The sequence below is a fragment of the Lynx canadensis genome, chromosome A2 (genome assembly GCF_007474595.2).
Source record: "Lynx canadensis isolate LIC74 chromosome A2, mLynCan4.pri.v2, whole genome shotgun sequence".
Classification (NCBI taxonomy): domain Eukaryota; kingdom Metazoa; phylum Chordata; class Mammalia; order Carnivora; family Felidae; genus Lynx; species Lynx canadensis.
In genome coordinates, this window is record NC_044304.2 from 76,332,201 (window position 1) to 76,352,833 (window position 20,633).

The 20,633-nt window shown below is 46.2% G+C and overlaps 2 long non-coding RNA genes across 2 annotated transcripts; both read left to right on the top strand.

Moving 5' to 3' along the window:
- The first annotated feature begins 3,338 nt into the window (after positions 1-3,338).
- On the top strand, positions 3,339-5,379 carry LOC115508765. The gene is made up of 3 exons (XR_003967109.1): positions 3,339-3,617; positions 3,766-3,917; positions 5,105-5,379. It is a non-coding gene; the product is annotated as an uncharacterized LOC115508765 (long non-coding RNA).
- Positions 5,380-5,396: 17 nt separating this feature from the next.
- LOC115508764 lies at positions 5,397-18,313 on the top strand. The gene is made up of 5 exons (XR_003967108.1): positions 5,397-5,938; positions 12,543-12,714; positions 15,855-16,446; positions 16,841-17,116; positions 17,346-18,313. It is a non-coding gene; the product is annotated as an uncharacterized LOC115508764 (long non-coding RNA).
- The last annotated feature ends 2,320 nt before the right edge of the window (positions 18,314-20,633 follow it).

Here is a 20,633-nt window from a genome sequence, read left to right on the forward strand (position 1 = left end):
CAGGCTATTAAATAAAATCAAATTAACCGAGGTGTAATTTATAGATAAAAAATTAATCCTGTGTGGTAAATGATTTTCATATGGTTTTAACAACATACACCTGTGTAACTGCCATCAAAATCAAGATACAGAGCTCCCTTGTGACTTTGTAGTCAACCCCCACCACCCCAACCCCAACCCCAACCGCTGGTAAGCACTGATCTTTTTTTTTTTTGTCCCAATAGTTTTCCCTGTTCCAGAATGCCATGTAAGTGGCATTTCACAGTATGTAGGCTTTTGAGTCTGGCTTTTTTCATTCAACACGGCGCATTTGAGAGTCATCCATGCTGTCTCATGATCATTAGTTCGCTCACTTATTGGATACATTTTATTAAATATTAAATTTGTTACACGGTCAGACAGTTAATAAATACTTGGCAGGCTAGGCCCTGTTCCGGGTACTGGTCGGAGAGCAGTGGCTAAGAGAATCTGAGTCTGAGGAGTCCCTGCCTCTGAGGAGCTGATACTCTAGTGTTGGGTAGGGAGGCAGGCCAGCAACAAACACATAAACCAAACTTTTAGGAAATACCAATCAAAACCACAATGAGCTACCACCTCACACCTGTCAGAGTGGCTCAGATGAACAACTTCGGAAACAACAGATGTTGGTGAGCATGTGGAGAAAGAGGAACCCTCTTGCACTGCTGGTGGGAATGCAAACCGGTGCAGGCCCTCCGGAAAACAGCGTGGAGCTTCCTCAAAAAATTAAAAATAGAGCTACCCTACTACCCAGCAATTGCACTACTAGGTATTTGTCCAAGGGATATAGGTGTGCTGTTTCAAAGGGGCACATTCACCCCATGTTTATAGCAGTGCTATCGACAATAGCCAAAGTATGGAAAGAACCCAAATGTCCCTCGATGGATGAATAGATAAAGAAGATGTGATCTATGTATACAATGGAGTATTACTCGGCCAGCAAAAAGAATGAAATCTTGCCATTTGCAACTACATGGATGGAACTGGAGGGTATTATGCTAAGTGAAATGAGTCAGTCAGAGAAAGACCAATATATGATTTCATTCATATGTGGAATTTAAGAAAAAGAACAGATGAACACAGGGGCAGGGAAGGAAAAATAAGATAAAAACAGAGAGGGAGACAAACCGTAAGAGCCTCTTGAGAACAGAGAGCAAACTGAGGGTTGCTGGAGGGGAGGTGGGTGGGGGATGGGCTAATGGGTGGGGGGCATTGAGGAGGACATGGGTTGGGATGAGCACTGGGTGTTATATGTAAGTGATGAATCACCAAATTCTACTCCTGAAACCATTATTTCACTATATGTTAACTAACTTGGATTTAAATAAAATTAAAAAAAAAAAACTTTTGGAGCGTCTGGGTGGCTCAGTCAGTTAAGCCTCCAATTCAGCTCAGGTCATGATCTCGCGATTCATGAGTTTCAGCCCCGAGTCAGGCTCTGTGCTGACAGCTCAGAATCTGGAGCCTGCTTCGGATTCCATGTCTCCCTTTCTCTCTGCCCCTCCCCTATTCACGCTCTGCCTCTCTCTCTCTGTCTCTCTCTCTCTCAAAAATAAATATTAAAAATATTTTTTAAAAAACTTCTGAAATAATTTCACTTGAAGTGCCTACAACTGCTACAGTGGGGTATGGGATAGAGTGGCAGAGGTGGGCAGGGGCTGCCGATTTACCTAGAATGGTCTTTTAAGTCCCTCTAAGAGATGTGAATTGAGGTCCTCATGAGGTGGGGCAGCCAGGCAGAGATCTCGGGAAACTGCAAATGGCAGGAAGGGCAGCAAATGCAAAGGCCCAGAGGGGGACCAAGCTTGGTGTGTATTTGGGGACAGAAGGAAGGCTGCAGGGACTGGAGAGGTGGGCGTCAGGGGGAGTTGTGGGTTAGCTGGAAGAGCTGTCCAGGAGCCTGGTCAGGTGTGGATCTTTTTTTTTTTTAAGTTTATTTATTTATTTTGAGAGAGAGAGAGAGAGAGCACAAGTTGGGGAGGAACAGAGAGACAAGGAGAGAGAGAGAATCCCAAGCAGGCTCCACACTGTCAGCTCAGAGCCCAACGAGGGGCTTGAACTCATGAACCGTGAGATCATGACCTGAGCAAGATCAAGAGTTGGACACTTAACTGACTGAGCCACCCAGGTGCCCCTGTCAGGTGGATCTGGTAGGCCCATTGGAGCGTGGGTTTTGTTCTAGTTGTAAGGGGAAGGGTTGGGAGAGTTTTGAACCAGAGAGGGATGTGACATGATTTACCTTTAAACATACCTCTCGCGGGGAAAGAAAAAAAAAAAAAGTTAGGGAGGGAGCCAAACCGTAAGAGACTCTTAAAAACTGAGAACAAACTGAGGGCTGATGGGGGGTGGGAGGAAGGGGTGGGTGGGTGATGGGCATTGAGGAGGGCACCTGTTGGGATGAGCACTGGGTGTTGTTTGGAAACCAATTTGACAATAAATTTCACATTAAAAGAAAAAATAAATAAAAAAATAAACATACCTCTCACTGCTGGGAGGGGAGCAGGGTAAGAGTGGAGGTGGGAGAGGTGTGTCTGCGGACTTTCTCTGTGTTTGAGAAATAGCTGGCAGTGACTTGAACTAGGATTGGAGCAGGGCAGATGGTGAGAAGAATTGGAATCTTCTACCTAGGGGGCATGGCAGAAAAAAAAGAAAAAATAATAATAATCCTCAAAGCTCTTAAATTTTAATATTTATTTTAAAGGCTTTGACCTTAAGAATCTTAGCGTACATCTGGAGAAACACACAAAGGTTTAAAACACTCCGTGTAACATAAAATAGGTCAGCGGCTGATCTGTACAGTGCAGGTAAACTAGTCTTGATAATTGAGGTCAATTTATCCCAAACTGGGGGATGTGAATTGAGGTCCTCCTGATGAATCAGTCTCATTTAGATGCTCTGCAGGAGATCACGGGGCTCCAAGCTGCTTGTGTTGCGAGAATGACGGGTAAAGGACTCACAGGCACCGTGGTCCATGTGTACGTACATGACCCCACATTCAAAGGGCTCTCTACGTGGATTGGATTCCAAAGTAGAGAGTTAGGAAGAGACTCATTGCTGAGGTCAAATACCTGGTCAAATCTCCCCACAGCCACACTTGTGAAGCTTTTGGCCCAGAGACAGGAAACATAGAGTCAGAAACATGGTGAGCCACTTACCACAGCGAACTAGTTTAAAAATTCATATTTCCCTGTGGCCTCGGGACATGAAGGCCCATGCAGAAGACACTCGGGCCACTGATCCATATCTGACCACCATTTTTCCGGCCAAGGCCAGCCTCCCTTGTGATCAACTCAGTTCAGAGGAGAGAGAAGAGTACATCTTCATGCAGCGTTCTGTTCCTTTAGCTGTTCAAAGGCTTCGAGGACCTTGTTTGTTTTGAAACAAGTCACCAGCCTCCTCCAACCACATCTTCCCGACCTCACAGGACAGCCTGGCAGAAAGTCCGACCTGAGGACCTGAGGAACAGTCGGACCTGGGCCACCCTCTGTCACAGCCCTGCCCCATCCTTGTCCTGCTTTCTGGTTGCCAGTTTGCTTGTGTTTTTAGGGTGGGTTCACATCTGACCCTAGGGCCCTCTGCTCACCTGACTTTCTGTTAAGGTAAGATATGGTTCCAGTGCTGGACAGCAAGGGGGTCCAGAACACGGCCAGCAGCCTTTCAGAGACGGCGAGTCATTTCTATGTTCGCTCAGCCAGGGGGCAGGGGAGTGGGGGATGGAAAAAGAAGAATAAACAGGACTGTCTACAGGTTCCTGTCCTCCTTCTCACCGTGAGCCTGCCCCCAGGGAGATGACATGGCCAAGGCACTGGAAAAAATCTCTGTGGGGCTTAGGAAGACCCCAGAAGAGGATTACCCTTTGAGAAAAAATGGACGGGGGGTGTGTCCACTTAAATAAAGAGGTAAATTGAGGCAAGTTCAAAGAGATGAGTTTAATCAGAAATAGCAGGGGGATTGCCATTCGGGACACACAAACAGCAGCAAGCTACAAACAGGTCAGCCGCGTGTTTGGGGCGGGCTCTATTTACGCTCGGAAATCGCAAGGGAGTTCAGTTAGAGTCTGTTGAAGTCAAAACAAGTGGACCCAGCTTTGAAAATTCCCCAGGCAGGTAGAACCGGTCCAGTCATACAAACAAAACTCAATTTAGCTCATTTTGTAAGCCAGCCCGAGCTGGGTCATTTCTTGTTCAGGTCCTGGAAACCATAAGCAAAATCTTTCCAAGGTCAGTAAGAGGCAATCTCTGATTAACTCCCTATCATTTAAGAAAATTCCAATATTTTCAATTTTGTATAAATCAAGCATTTACAGGAAATCAGTCTCTCAGTCAAGTTACGTTTTTCTTTTTTTTATTTATTTAAAAAAATTTTAATGTTTATTTTTTTGAGAGAGAGAGAGAGAGAGAGAGAGAGGGCATGAGCAAGGTTGGAGCAGAGAGAGAGGGAGACACAGAATCCAAAGCAGGCTCCAGGCTCCGAGCTGTCAGCACAGAGCCCGACATGGAGCTTGAACTCAAGAGCCGTGAGATCATGACCTGAGCCAAAGTCAGATGCTTAACCAGCTGACCCATCTGAGCGCCCCTTAAGTTATGTTTTTCTGAGGGCACATGCATGAGACTTCCCATTTGATATCCTCTGATTCAATCTCAGATTGAAATTCTTCGCCAGGGTGGGAGCGGCTTCCCCAATCCTTCACACAGGTACATAGCCATTCTCTCTCTCCAGCCCCAGCTCCTGTGCCCACACCATAAAAACAAGTGCGGTCAGGGACGCCTGGGTGGCTCAGTCAGTGGAGCGTGTGACTTCGGCTCAGGTCATGATCTCACAGCTCATGAGCTGGAGCCCTGCATCGGGCTCTCTGCTGTCCACCTGTCAACACAGAGCTCGATTTGGATCCTCTGTCCCCCTCTCTCTGCCCCTCCCCCAGTTGCGTTCTCCCCAAATATATAGTTTAAAAAAAAAAAGTGTGGTCTACTATGAGGCATTGCACAATAAAGACTCTTTCTTCTGAAACCTTTTCATATGAGAAGCCTCTCTGAAAGACAAAGGCACTTGCGACTAACAGCATAACCATGGCTAATCAACTTTCTAGATGTTAAATAGCTTCTAGCTGAGGACAAGCGTGGAACACCAGAGACGTACCCAGAGAAAGAGAGAAGAGGGCCAAGAAGGTGTATTCACTGATGGGAAGGCATCGTCCCAGTGTTTCCTTGGGGTTGCCTGAGCCACACTCTTCAAAAACATCTCAGGAGCATCGCTTGGTATCCATTCATTTATTCATTAAATAAAAATCTTTTGTCTTGTGCCTGACAAGATAGCCTATCTCTTGGCACAGAGCAGATGTTCCATGAATGTTAGTTATGTTATTATCGCTATTGCTTCCAGAAGTGCAGCTGCTGCTACTACCGCATATCATGTTAGACACTGTGCTGCATTCTGGGGACAGAGAGGGGCAAAACCGGTCCTCTGGCCTCAGGGAATTATAGTCTAGAAGAGGGGGCAGGGAGTCGAGCGGCAGGTCAGGACAGCCTCACCAGTGCTGAGCCACGGTAGACCAGACTTCCATGGGAGTCCAGAGAAGACTGGTGGCCAGGGATGGGTGCTGCTTCTAGACAGAGTCATAACTAAGCACGGTCTTGAGGAACAAATCGACGCTGGTCGGGGGAACTGTCAGAGTTTTAACTGCAAGCAACAGAAATAGACCAGAGCCGGAAACCGCAGAGCCATCAGCTGGCCACACGGTCTCTAGGAAGGCCACAGAACCATTGGGAAAAACAGTGCCGAGGTGATATGAGGCTGTTGGTGCTGTGGCATTGGAGACGGCCCCGGGAAACTGCACGCTGCTGCCATCGCCCCCACCACGGCCAGGAGGGAGTCTTCCCTGCCCCGCCTCTGGGTGGCATTGCTTCCAGAATCCACATCCCAGGTAGGTGCAAGCTGATGCACCAAGATTGGGCTCCCCGCCCACATCTTATGTGCCAGAGAAGTCTTTCTGACTTCTGTAAAAGAAGACAGGTGTTAAAGGTGCTATTTACCAATAGGGTTTATAAGATGAGGAACGTCCTCACACATGGGAAGAAGGTTCATAGGCTGGGGGTCAAAACGCGCTGAATGTTTTCTACAACTGGGTGAAAAGCAGGCAGGAAAGGGCACTGAGGCAGAGAAGCCAATATACGCAGAAGCCTGATCTGGGCTGAGGGACAGCACGGCGCTTTCGAAGGACTGGGAACTTCAGTGTGCCTGGAGCTTGGGGTGGGAGAGGGAGATGTCCGATGCCAGAGCTGGAAAGGCACACAGAATCTAGATCAAGGGAAAGCCTGTTATGTTTTATGCCTGCTAAGGAGTTTGATCTTTACTCTGGGAATGAGGGTATGATAAGGTTCTAAGTTTGGGGGTAGAGGCCAGGGTAATAGAGGTGGGAAAGGGACCGGCAGGGAAGATCAGATTTTTGAAGTCTGAGCTATGTTGGGATGCCTGGGTGGCTCAGTCAGTTAAGCATCCATCTTCAGCTCGGGTCGTGATCTCCCGGTTCGTGAGTTTGAGCCCCTCATTGGGCTCTGTGCTGACAGCTCGGAGCGTGGAGATGGCTTCCAATTCTGTGCCTCCCTCTCTCTCTGTCTCTCAAAAATAAATAAACATTAAAAAAAAAATTGAAGTCTGAGCTATGTACTTGAGGGTCTTGCCACAGAGTCTCTTCTTTATAGTGTTAGACCGGGGTATTTATTTAGCTTTTACGGTCATTTTGCGAACCACAGTCTTCCATTCTGTCTTTCTGTGTCATAGGGTATATCCACCTTTCCCAGATTGCATCTATCACAGAGATTTTTCCTGGGCTGTAAATCCCTTTTACATTTGAGGGAAACATAGATACAGGCAGGAAGAAACTGACCAGGGTTGCAAGGAATTAATTTGTTTAGATCCTGCCCAGTTAAACTTGGCTACAGCTAATTTTCTCAATGGTATAAACACCACGGAGGCGAATCATGAGAAACAGACATCCTTCAGGTCTCCTGGCACAAAGATGTCTGCAGATTTCACAGCATTGATTGGAAGTGTGTTGACATTCTGGTTAATTCGAGGCTGGTGTTCTGATGGCATTTTAGGTTGGTATGGGAATTTTGGAGCAGGAGAGGAATGCCAGGCACCTGGACCAACTTGGCTCTCTGACTCTCCAATTGGAAGAAACCCTGAGAAGGAATGATGTCCAGGGTTGGGAAAGCTCTGGTGAGGTGCCAGGAGTTGCTCTTGTTACAGATATTGGTGTCTGCGGCACTGGTGGGAAAAGGCAAAGGGAAAAACCTGCTTCTGTCCTTATGGAAAAAAGAAAGAAAGAAACAGTAATTCAAGGTGGCTCAGTCAGGTGAGCGTCCAGCTTCGGCTCAGGTCATGAGCTCATGGTTTGCAAGCTCGAGCCCCATGTCAGGCTCTATGCTGTCAGCTTCAGAGTCTCTAACCTCCTCTCTCTGCCCCTCCCTGCCTTGCATGTGTGCTCTCTCTCTCTCTCTCTCTCTCTCTCTCTCTCAAAAATAAATAAACATTAAAAAAAATAAACAGTAATTCAAAATTAGTGCAACATGCTTTCCAGTTCACCACCTGTTCCCTGCATTCCCCATCATGCCTGCCCACAGAACCAATGGCAGCAATCTTTGCAAAATGATACCTTTTCAACAAGCCCTCCTCCCCACTCCCCCACTCCCCTCCCCCCCCCCCCCCCCCCCCCCACAGCAAGTCCTTTACCACTGAGGACAGTCCTATTCGTTGATGTCTGGAAATCCTTGGTAGAGTAGATGTGATAGGATCACAGTAGCTGAGGGTGATTCTTTCTTTTTTTTAATTTTTTTAATGTTTATTTATTTTTGAGAGAGAGATGGAGCATGAATGGAGGAGGGGCAGAGAGAGGGAGACACAGAATCTGAAGTAGGATCCAGGCTCTGAGTTGTCAGCACAGAGCCCGACACAGGGCTCGAACCCACGAACAGTGAGATCATGACCTGAGCCGAAGTCGGACACTCAACCGACTGAGCCACCCAGGCTCCCTGAGGGTGATTCTTACATAGTCCTTCACAGCAAAGGATGCCAGGGATACAAGTGATTTTTGGGTCTAGAAAACTCAGTGATTCATTAGTGTGGTCTCCCAAAAGCTTACAGTGCACACATGCTTTGAGTAACATGGCTCAATCTTTCTGTATGATGGAGGGTTTGTGAATTTTAAAAAATTTTTAAAAATTAAACCAGGGTTATGTAAGAGTGGGGAGACTTTTCCTTGGATGAATGTCTTCAGCTCTAATTGAATTATCTGGCTAACTAAGGAAACTAGCTAAGATTTCAAAATGTCAAAATCACTGCTCCCATCATTGTGGGTAAAATGGGACTTAAGGGAATTTCAGTCCCACTATCCGAAAAAAGTTGCAATGACCTTGAGAGAAACATGTCTGATGGCATATTGAATCAGCTTGCATTCAGTTTTGTGGATACAGGCACAGCCACATGAAAGCTGGGTTTTTGTTGTTGTTCTATTAGAGTAAAAGGCATCCCCTCCTCTGGAATATTCTGGCGGCATTTCGGGGCAATTCAGAGACCACATCATATATGCATTCTTTTTCACATTATGCAGTTAAAAAATTATTTTTTCTGTATACTTTACATTGAATACTTCAGGAAAGAAAATAAATACAGTGATTTTAAAAGGCAGTCCCCAGACTCAATAGATATTCTTCATAATTACTCCCAATCAATATTTAGAAACGCATAACACGAAGTCAATTAATAAATAAAAATAAGTAGGGGCGCCTGGGTGGCGCAGTCGGTTAAGCGTCCGACTTCAGCCAGGTCACGATCTCGCGGTCCGTGAGTTCGAGCCCCGCGTCGGGCTCTGGGCTGATGGCTCGGAGCCTGGAGCCTGTTTCCGATTCTGTGTCTCCCTCTCTCTCTGCCCCTCCCCCGCTCATGCTCTGTCTCTCTCTGTCCCAAAAATAAATAAATGTTGAAAAAAAAAATTTTTTAAAAATAAATAAAAATAAGTAAAATAACCATGTAAATAAAAATCTCAGAGGTGGGGAACATACACTATCAGTGAAGTCATTTTGCCACTTTGTTTTTGTTTTGTTTTTTTTTTTCAACACTGTCTGCATGTGTTTTAATCACATATCCATCCATCTCAAGAGTTAAATTAGACTGTGGGTGCCCTCATTTAAAACTGAGTCTTGGGGCACCTGGGTTGCTCAGTTGGTTAAGCAGTTAAACATCCGAACCTTGATTCCTGCTCAGGTCATGAGCTCATACTTGTGAGAATGTGCCTCATTTTGGCCTCTGCACTGAGCATGGAGTCTGCTTAAGATTCTCCTCCATTTGTACCACCCTGTCTATAATAAATAAAAAAATTACAATTAAAATTTAAAAATATGGGAATGAAAGCTGGTGCAGCCACTCTGGAAAACAGTATGGAGGTTCCTCAAAAAATTAAAAATAGAACTACCCTACGACCCAGCAACTCACTACTAGGCATTTATCCAAGGGATACAGGTGTGCTGTTTCGAAGGGACACAGGCACCCCCATGTTTATAGCAGCACTATCAACAAGAGCCAAAGTATGGAAAGAGCCCAAATGTCCATCGAGGGATGAATGGATGAAGAAGATGTGGTATATATACACAATGGAGTATTACTCGCCAATCCAAAAGAATGAAATCCTGCCATTTGCAACTACATGGATGGAACTGGAGGGTATTATGCTAAGTGAAATGAGTCAGTCAGAGAAAGACAAAAATCATATGACTTTACTCATATGAGGACTTTAAGAGATAAAACAGATGAACATAAGGGAAGGGAAACAAAAATAATATAAAAATAGGGAGGGGGACGAAACATTAGAGACTCATAAACATGGAGAACAAACTGAGGGTTATGGGAGGGGTTGTGGGAGGCGGGATGGGCTAAATGGGTAGGGGGCATTAAGGAATCTACTCCTGAAATCATTGCTTCACTATATGCTAACTAATTTGGATGTAAATTAAAAAAAAAAAAAAAACTTACCATAAATAAAGTAAAAAAAATTAAAAAATAAAAAGGAAAAGCTCCACAAAGAAATGAGTCTCAATACCAGTGTTCACAGCGTAATTCACAATAGCCAAAAGGTGGAAACGGCCCAAGTGTCCATCAACACATGAGTGGACAGACAAAATGTGGTATAACTACACAATGGAATATTATGCAGCCTTAAAAAGCAAGTTCTGACACGTGCTACAACATAGATGAACCCTGAGAATGTGATGCCAAGTGAAACAGGCCAGACACAAAAGGCAAATGTATATAATTCCACATATGTGAGGTACCTAGAGAAGTCAAATCCATAGAGACAGAAACTAGAACATTGGTTGCCAGGGGCTGGGGGACCAGGGGATGGGAGTTAGTGTTCGATGGGCAGTTTCCATTCGAAATGATGAGAGAGAGGATGCTGGAGCTGGATGATGACAATGGCCACACAATGACGGAATGTATTTAATGCCACTGAATTGTATACGTAAAAATGGTTAGAGGCGCCTGGGTCGCTCAGTCTGAGTTTCAGACTCTTGATTTTGGTTTAGGTCATGATCTTGTGGTTCATGATCTCTGTGCTCACTCGCGGAGACTGCTTGGGATTCTCTGTCTCTCACCCTCTCTCTCTGCCCCTCCCCCGCTTGCTCTCATTCTCTCTCTCTCTCTCTCAAAATAAATCAATAAACTTAAAAAAAAAAGGTTAGTGCTAAATCTTTTTATATATACTTTACCACAATTAAAAAAAATTAAACAAATCCAAGTCTCAGGAGAAAAGATTCCCAGCCCACTGGCCCTTTTTTTGTTGTTGCTCAAGACCACCTGGCTTTTTCTTAAAAAAAAAAAACCAATTTTTTAACATTTATTTATTTTTGAGAGACAGAGAGAGACAGAGTGCAAGCGAGGGAGTGGCAGAGAGAGGGAGACACAGAATCCGAAGCAGGCTCCAGACTCTGAGTTGTCAGCACAGGGCCGGATGCAGGGCTTGAACTCACGGACTGTGAGACCATACCTGAGCCGAAGTCGGACGCTTAACCGACTGAGTCACCCAGGCACTCCTTTAATTTTTTTAATGTTTATTTTTGAGAGAGAGAAAGAGAGAGAGAGAGAGAGAGAGAGAGAGAGAGAGAGAGAACATGAGTGGGGGAGGAACAGAAAGAAATGGAGACACAGAAACTGAAGCAGGCTCCAGGCTCCGAGCTGTCGGCACAGAGCCCGACCCGGGGCTCAAACCCACAAGCTGTGAGATGGTGACCTGAGCTGAAGTCAGACGCTAACAAGCTTAAACAGCTTAAACAGCCACCCAGGCACCCTACACCTGGCTTGTTCTTTGTACTCACCCTTCTCTCTTCCTGCGGTGTCTTTACCAGCATTTCCCACAATTGGTTCCTTCCTGACACTCGGATGTCAGCTCAAGTTTCTCCTTCTCCAGTCTATCACTTGATCCCGTTATTTCTTTACTTTTTTGTGACCTGTCTCCCTTCACTAGAATGTAAGCTTCCCCCCAGATTCCATCTGTCTTGTTCTCTAGTCCTTGGAACAGAGCCCGACCCTAAATTGGTGCTCAGTAAATATTTGTTGAGTGACTGAGCCTGTGACTCGGGCACATAAAGCATCAGTGCATGTTCTTTATAAACAGAACCTATTTGAAGTCAAGTGCACGGATTCAGGGCTGTGCCTCTATTTTCTGGAGTCTGCATTCTTATGCTCTCTCTCCCTTCCCAGCCTCCCCTCCCAATTTTCCAAACCCTACTTCCAGTTTAATATCATTTAAGTGAGTAATATCAAACCTCTGGACATGGACCCCACCCATGTTAAAGTCCATTTGGTCCACACCCGCCATGCCGCCCTGCCCACGCTGGAGAGGCTGGAGCTCTGGATTGGGGAAGTGATTTGAAAGTTGGCAAAATCAAGTAGCCCAGTGCCTGGGGCCTTGTGGCGTGATTCTGGAGTGAAATGAAGAGCAGCTAGTCTCGCTCCCATGTTCTCATTTTATTACTGTCATCCGCTTGTGCAAGGCTCACTGCCAGCTGTGATAGGCCAAGGAAGCCATTAGGTGAGAAAAACCAGAAGCCACCAGAACTGGTCTCCATTTGAGCTTCCGTTCTCACACAATGGTGCCTTCGGCACTACCATTCTTGGGTCTCTGGAACAGCGCCTTACCAAGCATGGACTGAGAGCTAGGGGCTGGCTACTTCTTCGAAGAGCCCCGTGTGATTGGGAAATATTTTTATCCGGTGAGCTCATGTTTAAGCCTTCAAGTTTCACTGGCAGACAGTTGCGTTTATCTCCACCAGCTATTAATCCAAGCGATCACAATCCCCAGGGACCCTGGGCAAGGTCAAAGACAGAGATCTGATCTGCCATTGGTGGTAAACAGTAGGCGAAGTAAGTGGAAGAGAACATTTGTTTCTTATAGTAAACCTTTTTCTACCACAGAGGTTTTACCTACCCTCATTTAAGGTACCTGTGATCTTTCCTCCCTTCTCTAACCACAGACTGCATGCCCCCTCCAGCCGGTCATGCTGCAAATATAGGTTCCTGTCATGGGGAATATTGGGAAAAATATGAATTCGAACGCGTCACTCTGGGAAAGATGATTCGAGGCACAGATTGGCAGGAGGAATGGACAATGACATCCATATGTGTTTATTACAGTAGTAAAGAATGGTACGTGAGAAAAATAGTATGTGTTTCTGGATGATTTTGCCCAAAAGCATGGAACTAATCATGAGTTTATGCACATATGCCTCTTTCCACAACTGTCCCCCCACCTCCCTGCCTCTTTGTTTGTTCCATGAATCAGGTTGCTATGACTGTCACAGGAACTAGGAACTTCTCCCGAGCTCTGCTAAAGCCATTGAAAAAAGAAAAACAATCTAATATGCCGGGAATAAAAGCAAGCGCAGCTCATTCCTCATCAACTATTCCAACTGAGCCTTCTCCACGTCTGTCAGCTGGGGGATTCCATTCTCTAGCTGCAGTCCACCGAGACTCCTCGAGTGTAATGCCATTACAAGGAATTAAAAAAAAAACACAAAAAACCACATCGTTGAATTTGGTATAGTTTGAGTGGCCAATGGGTTTGTCTTTGAAGCATTATTTCAAGTGGTTACGTTTTTAAGTATTTCAATGATTGGGTTATTTGGATAGTAAATATAAGAAAATTACTCATGTTGGAAAAATTCTGTAATAAGACTAATGGAGTTAAAAATAGTTAATTATGGATACTTGGGTATTCTGCTGATTTGGGAGTTAATATATAGGCTATAGATACATTCTCTCTCTATATCCTCTCTTCTCTTATTTAGTTCTCTGTCGGATTGTATTTTGAATTTACTACTATGGTGGGCAGAATAATGCCCCTTGTATTTACATCTTAATCCAATGAACCTGTGAATATGTGACCTTACGTGGCAGAGGGATTTTACTGACGTGATTAAGGTCAAGGAGCTTGAAAGGCTATGATCCTGGATTCCCCAGAGGGGCCCAGTTTAATTGCATGAGTCCTTAAAAGTGGATGAAGAAGGCAGAAAAGTGGGTCAGAGACACGTGATATGAGAGGACTCTTCTGGCTTTGAAGATGGAGAAGGGAACCATGAGTCAAGGAAAGCAGGCAGGCTTAAGAATCTGGAAAAGCCAAGAAAGGAGTTGGTTCCCTAGAACCTCCAGGAAAACAACAACAAACAAACAGAGCCTTGTCAACATCTTGATTTTTGCCCAGGACTTTTGACTTACGAAACTGTACGATAATAAATTTATGTTGTTTTAAGCTACTAAGTTTGTGGCAATTTGCACAGCAAAAACAGAAAAGCAATATAGTGGGCAATTTCCAGACATCTTTAGCTGTCAAGTTAGGGAAAAAAGTTGAAAATTTGGAAGCTCTCATTGTACAAAAGAATTTCTCTGCAACTGTTTTATGTGTGTGTGCGTAATTTTTTTTTAACATTTATTTATTTTTTGAGAGACAGAGAGAGACAAAGCATGAGCGGGGGGGGGGGGCAGAGAGACAGGGAGACACAGAATCCGAAGGAGGCTCCAGGCTCTGAGCTGTCAGCACAGAGCCCGACGCGGGGCTCAAACTCACCAACCGCGAGATCATGACCTGAGCAGAAGTCAGATGGTCAACTGAATGAACCACCTAGGTGCCCCAAATTCTTCTGTACCTTTGGTACAAAAATCAGCCAGTCTTGGGGCGCCTGGATAGCTCGGTCGGTTAAGTGTCTGACTTCGGCTCAGGTCATGATCTCAAGGTCCGTGAGTTCAAGCCCCGCATTGGGCTCTGTGCTGACAGCTCAGAGCCTGGAGCCTGTTTCAGATTCTGTGTCTCCCTCTCTCTCTGCCCCTCCCCTGTTCATGCTCTGCCTCTCTCTGTCTCAAAAGTAAATAAACGTTAAAAAAAAAAATCAGCCACTCTTAAATTTCACCTTCCCTTCTCCCTATATATTTACAAAAAGAAGAAAACAATAATGATAATCACTATCATCAACTGAGGTCTTGCTTGTATCATATACTGCACTAAGCATTACAAATACTACCTCACTTCATGACCACGTTAACCTCGGTGAAGAAACGGAGGCTCCAAAAGGTGAAGAAAGGTTCTCAATATCACACCGTTAGAGGAGGCAGAACAAGGTTGGGACCCAAGTTCCTTTGACTCCAGAGCCTGTAAGTACATGACCGTAACTCTGAAGTTAGGTCCACTGCCTCTAGCCCCACCTTTGTTATGACGGTGGCAAGACGAGTGGCTCTAACACTGATCCGCTGGGCAAGCTTGCATCATGGATTTTCCAGGACCATCCTGCTGATTTTAAATATCCTGTCTCGTTGTCCTCAAAAGTCACCAAAATGTCCCAGAAATTCTAATTGCTCTTCAAATAGTAAGTAAATGTTATAATAAAATACACAGAATCCCCCCCCCGAACCATTTATCAAATCGTATTTCCTTATTCGTTATTCAGAAAATATGGCCCAGATACTGCTGCGTCACTTAGTCCCTTAGATGGGTTACGGTGGTTTGATATCTACTGTATTCATTAAATTCCACCCTGCCCAAATGAGCTTAGTGCAGCACTAAGTGAAAGGTGAGGGGGACCATAATCGTAGTCATTTGATATTTAGGGCACCTCATACTGGATGGCAACTCCAGAGACACAATTTAGGACCTAGGGAAGGTATGTAAATTACATCCCAATTAAGCTGACTTTATAAATAAGCAATAACCTGGGCTGCCTGGGTGGCTCAGTCGGTTAAGTGTCTGACTTTGGCTCAGGTCATGATCTCATGGTTTGTGAGTTCGAGCCCCGGGTCGGGCTCTGTGCTGACAGCTCCGAGCCTGGGGCCCATTTCAGATTCTGTGTCTCCCTCTCTCTCTGCCCCTCCCCGCCTCACATTCTGTCTCTCTCTCAAAAATAAATAAACATTAAATAGATGTTTTACATAAGTGATACGCCTTCTTCATAAGGTAAAGGCAAACCCCATTCTTTTTTTTTAATGGTTATTTACTTTTTGAGAGACAGAGAGACAGAGAGAGAGAGAGCAAGCAGGGGAAGGGCAGAGAGAGAGAGGGAATGTATGCTGACAGCACGGAGCCTGATGCGGGGCTCAGACCCACAAACCACGAGATCATGACCTGAACCAAAGCTGGACACTTAACCAACTGACCCACCCGGGCGCCCTGAGGCAAACCCCATTCTTGGCTCCTGCAACATAATTTGTATCCATGTGGTCCATACAGCAAAGGAACACTGCTGACTTGGGTGTCCTGTACGAAACAGTTGATTGGTGGCCAATCATGTTGTTCCTCACAGACTCGCCACACTGCACACGCTGGCCTCCCACAACCTTGGACGTGGCTGCCTTCCCACTGCCGCCCCTCTGTGCCCGCTCTTCCCTCAGCAGCTGCTTCCCTGAGTGCCTCCTTCGGATGCTGCGGATCTCTGCTTAAATGTCACCTCCTCTGAGAAGCTCTCCTTGATTTTCTGGAACCACATCGAATGCCTGCTGTTAGGCTGTCACCGTGCCCCCACTGGTTTGCTTCACTGACCTTTCCCTTTTTACTCTCTGCGTATTGACTTATCACCTGTATTTCCCTGGTGGTGGAAGCCCCGCGAAAGCAGGTTCTGTCGTTGCTTTGTTCACCGTTGTATCCCCAACACCTCATTCGGTTCCTAGCACAAAGTGGGTGCTATAGACCACATGTTTATGTCCCCTAAAGTTCATGGGTCGAATTCTAATCCCCATGGGATGGTAATTAGACATGGAGCCTCGGGGAGGTAATTAGGTCATGAGAGTGGACAGTCTTTTATAAAAGAGACCTCAGAAAGCTCCCCCACCCCTCGGCCACGCAAGGACGTATGTTGAACTGCACTGAAACCCAGGTTGTGTGAAGAGTATTTGCAAGTACGTTTCTTCTCTGTGTCGAGACGCTTCTGGGGTGATTCCATGGGGTTTGTGGAACCAGGTGGTGTCCACTGTGACCAGAACATCGGGGTGTGCCCCAATACCTTTGCCCCGTGCTACCCCAAAGCGCGAACTCAAACACTTCTCAAATATGAATCAGGTTTGATCAATACGTTATGCAAGACCTTCTCCCAGTCAGTGAATTATTAATTAATCAGTTAAAGCTTTTCCTAATGAAGAGGTGATTTAAAAAGGTAATTTCCTACTTAAACCATAGTCCAAGATTCAAATATTGATTTCTTCTTGGGTAATTATAGGCCAAATGTTTAAATGGTAGGTTTATATATTAATTAATTAAGTATTTATCTCCATTAATCAAAAACCGTGTCTGCAGGAGCCACCAAATAACATTTCTCCCTCGGGGTTTTCTTCACACACGTGATTCGGTGCATGCACTGGACCCTTCGCACCCGATATTCTCTCTGCCTGGGACAGTCCTCGCCCACAGCCTCATGGCTCACTCCTGTAACGCCCGGGACACCTGCTCAAAGTTCATCATATCGAGAAGTTCATCCCCGACCACCCGATGCAGCAATCTGTCCATCAGCACGCCCCCCGGACTCTGCCTTTCCCTTCCCTCAGTCGTGTTTATTCCCATCTGCCCTACTGAGTATGTGCCTTATCTGTGTGGTTCATGGCAGGCTTCTCTTCGTTAGAATATAAGCACAAGGGGAAGAGAGGGTTTTTTTTTTTTTACTCTTTTACATACGGTTATATCCCCAGGGCCTAGAACGGTGCCTGGAACATCATAGATGATCGATCAATACGTGTTGCATGGATACTCGATAGTTTGATGTCATTTACAGTTTCAGCCACTTCCCTGTTTCCCCTCCGGACAGGACGTGCGTGTTTTCTCAGCTGGTGTCACTGGCACGGGAGAGGTCAGAACTCAGGAGCCGCGTGGCGTGAGGGGGAGCTAACATTCCCTGAACTATGTGCACCCACCTGGTGTGTCCCCGAAATTCTCAGCACAAACCCAGCAAGTCCCAGGTGGAGGCAACCTGATGGAAGGACCATTGCCCTGCGTCAGGCGAGGGGCTTATCTCCCTGAACCACAACGATCCCGACTGTAAAATGGAATCAGCACTGCCCTGCCTCCCTCATCAAGCCGTGGTGTGGGTGCGGTGAGAACCCTCTCCGTCCTCCGTACCCTCCCCCACTCCCGGCCCCCACTCCCTCTTGCCTCACTGCTTACCCTACCCTCTGGGTCCTAGTCAGGTGCAGAAATCTGATAAACTAACCAGAGCTAATGGGTGTTAATGGGTATAAAACTTTTTTTAATGGAGACTTTAGAAAGCCCTTTGCTTTAATCAGGAAGAACAATTTCAGATTACGCCAAGAAGGGAAGCATTTCAGCTAGAGTCTGTGGGTGGCGGTTAATGGTTTCAGGGCCAATGTTCCCTTTGGCATGCCCTAAATCAGACTTCAAAATGACCCAGGAAGCAATAACTGCAGGCTCGGGAGAATTATTTATTGGAGTCTGCTATTTGGTGAAATGTCCTGAGCACGTGAGCAACATACGTACCTGGTACTCCCTCAACGCGAGGCTTCACCCACATAAGGTATTTGCCTTCGCGGTACGTACGTGCGTGGTGACGGGTCATGTCCTAGGGTTTACAATCCAGTATTTTCCGGCTGCAAAGCAGCAGATCTCAGGACATCTAGAAAGAGGAGGCCTCCCCTGCCCTCAATAAACTCTGAGTGTCATCGCTAGATAATAGGTGTCCTGTCTCCAACCCTGGGCATTATCACTACTGTCCTCGCACATCAGAAGGTACGGTGATTAAAATTTAGTCACCAGCTTCTACATTCCTGTCCTTTGTGTCATGTGAACCTTCCCCTTTCCTTCTGGGTGTTTTCCTCCTGCTCCTAAGTTTGAGTCTAGGTTGGTGGTTGATTTATGCTGGAAGGGGAGTGCTGGTGCTGGTGGTGGAGGGGAGCTGTCTGGGACACGGCTGGCTCAGTTAGTAGAGCAATGACTCCTTTTTTTTTTTTTTCTGAGGTGGGGGAGGGGCAGAGAGAGAGAGAGAGAGAGAGAGAGAATCTTAAGCAGGCTCCACACCCAGTGCGTCACAGGGAGGGGGAGGTCCCCCAACACGGGGCTCAATCTCATGACCTTGAAATCATGACCTTGAGACCATGACCTAAGCCAAAATCAAGAGTCAGAGGCTTAACCGACTGAGCCACCCCGGTGCCCCCAGAGCATACGGCTCTTGATCTCAGGGTTGTAGGTTCGAGCCCCGAGTTGGATGCAGAGATTACTTAAGAATAATAGCTTTAGAGATAAATTACACACTCCCTCTCCATACGTCTGTTACAGTCTCAGAGTCTCTGTGGTGTTGGTTCAGGGTGGGGCTTACCGCATTCTTGGCCGGTTCACCCTGTGCTTCATGAGGAATGTACCTGATTCGAGTCTGTGATATGGATCTTTGCCCTTTATTAATCCTCTAAAGACCAGTTAGGGCCAAATCTTCCACGACCTCCCTGAGAGAAAGGTTGAGGGAAAAAATGCCTTACCTCCTCTCTGGTCTTCTAAGACTTTCCTTGTGGGGGAAAAATATATTTTCAACTATAAACCTCACTCTTCCCAGGGTTTCTGGTGAGCACACACACACAACATGTAGTTTTAATCCACAGAGCCTCAAAACCCAAGTTCTTTCATTCATTCGACAAAAAGGAATTGAGGTGTTCCTATGCACTTGCGAGTAAGAGTGAGGAAGACAGAGTGAAGGTCAGGGAGCCCAGTACAGGAGGCAGATTGTCACTGCGGAGGGTAGAGCAGGGTCAGGGGAGGCTCTCCAAAGTACCCCCTCCCCATCACAACCAGCTTCCTCCCCGGGGCCTTTAGGACGGTGTGCTGGGAGGGGTACCTGGGTGGTTCAGTCAGGTAAGCATGGGACTTCAGCTCAGGTCATGATCTCACTGTTTGTGAGTTCGAGCCCTGCTTCAGGCTCTGAGCCCAGGGCCTGCTTCTGATCCTGCAACTTCCTCTGTCTCCTCCCCTCCCCTGCTCGGGCTCTGTCTCTCTCTCTCTCAGAAATAAATAAACATTAAGAAAAATTTAGGAGAGTGTGCTGGGACACAGAGGTGTCCCCTACTTTCATTTTTCAAGGCAACGCCCATCCCTTCCCTGCAAGTGAAGTGCCCATGCTGACTCATCAATTCGATGAGACCAAAGAAGGAGTCAGGGTACAGAAATATGGGAGATGTGCAAGAAGCATGCTTGACGTTGAATCATTAGTTCAATCCCAGTGGAACTCTGTTCAAATCAAAAATGCACCTGCTGGCTCCAGATGGGCAGCAATCTACACCTGGTGCCACTACATATCACCTGAATTTCCCCTCTTTGCTCCCCCACACCTCCCGCAAGCATCTTTTTCTTTTATTTACCCTCCGATTAGATCTTATCTCTAAATGTGGTGTCAGGATCACGTGTAGAAGATGATGTGCCCTGCTGAGATCAAGCCCAAAAGACAAGACTATCTTTGCTTCCTCCCAGCCCTCCCCCCGCCCCCACCACTGACCTCCCTCTCCCAGGTGACCTTGGGATATCACCTGGAGAGAAGCAGAAGCCAACTTTAAGAGAGGAGAGATGCTCCCTTGGCGAAAGTCGTCACAGGACCAGCTGGGTGGTAAAAATACAGGAGTGATTGCATAACACCCTACCATCTCCCACACCAGAGTCTGGACTTGGCAGGTGTCAGCAGCCCTCCTCCCTGGATTATCTCTGGAAAATGCTCTTCAGGAGTCTTCACATCCCTTTGGGCAGCTCAGGCTTCCACATATAAGGTGGAAGAGGTAGATGGTTAGTAGTAACATTTCATCAGTAATCTCAAGCCACTTGACATGTGACCTTGATAGCAATTCATGAACGATAACTCAGCACACGCACGGTACACCCTTTCAAAAGATAACCGGATTCTGATAAAAGCAATGTGATTCACACATTGCTGCATTCACGCCAAACTTGATTTCTCCTTGCACAGTGGAAAACGCAGCCCTCCATTCTAGGGTGGACACAAAGTTTTCAGATGAATACAATAGCAACTATGTATATATTGGCTGCTAAACTGGAGACAGAGCCTGGACGCACCACTTTGTCTCATTTCACCATCTTGTCTCATCCC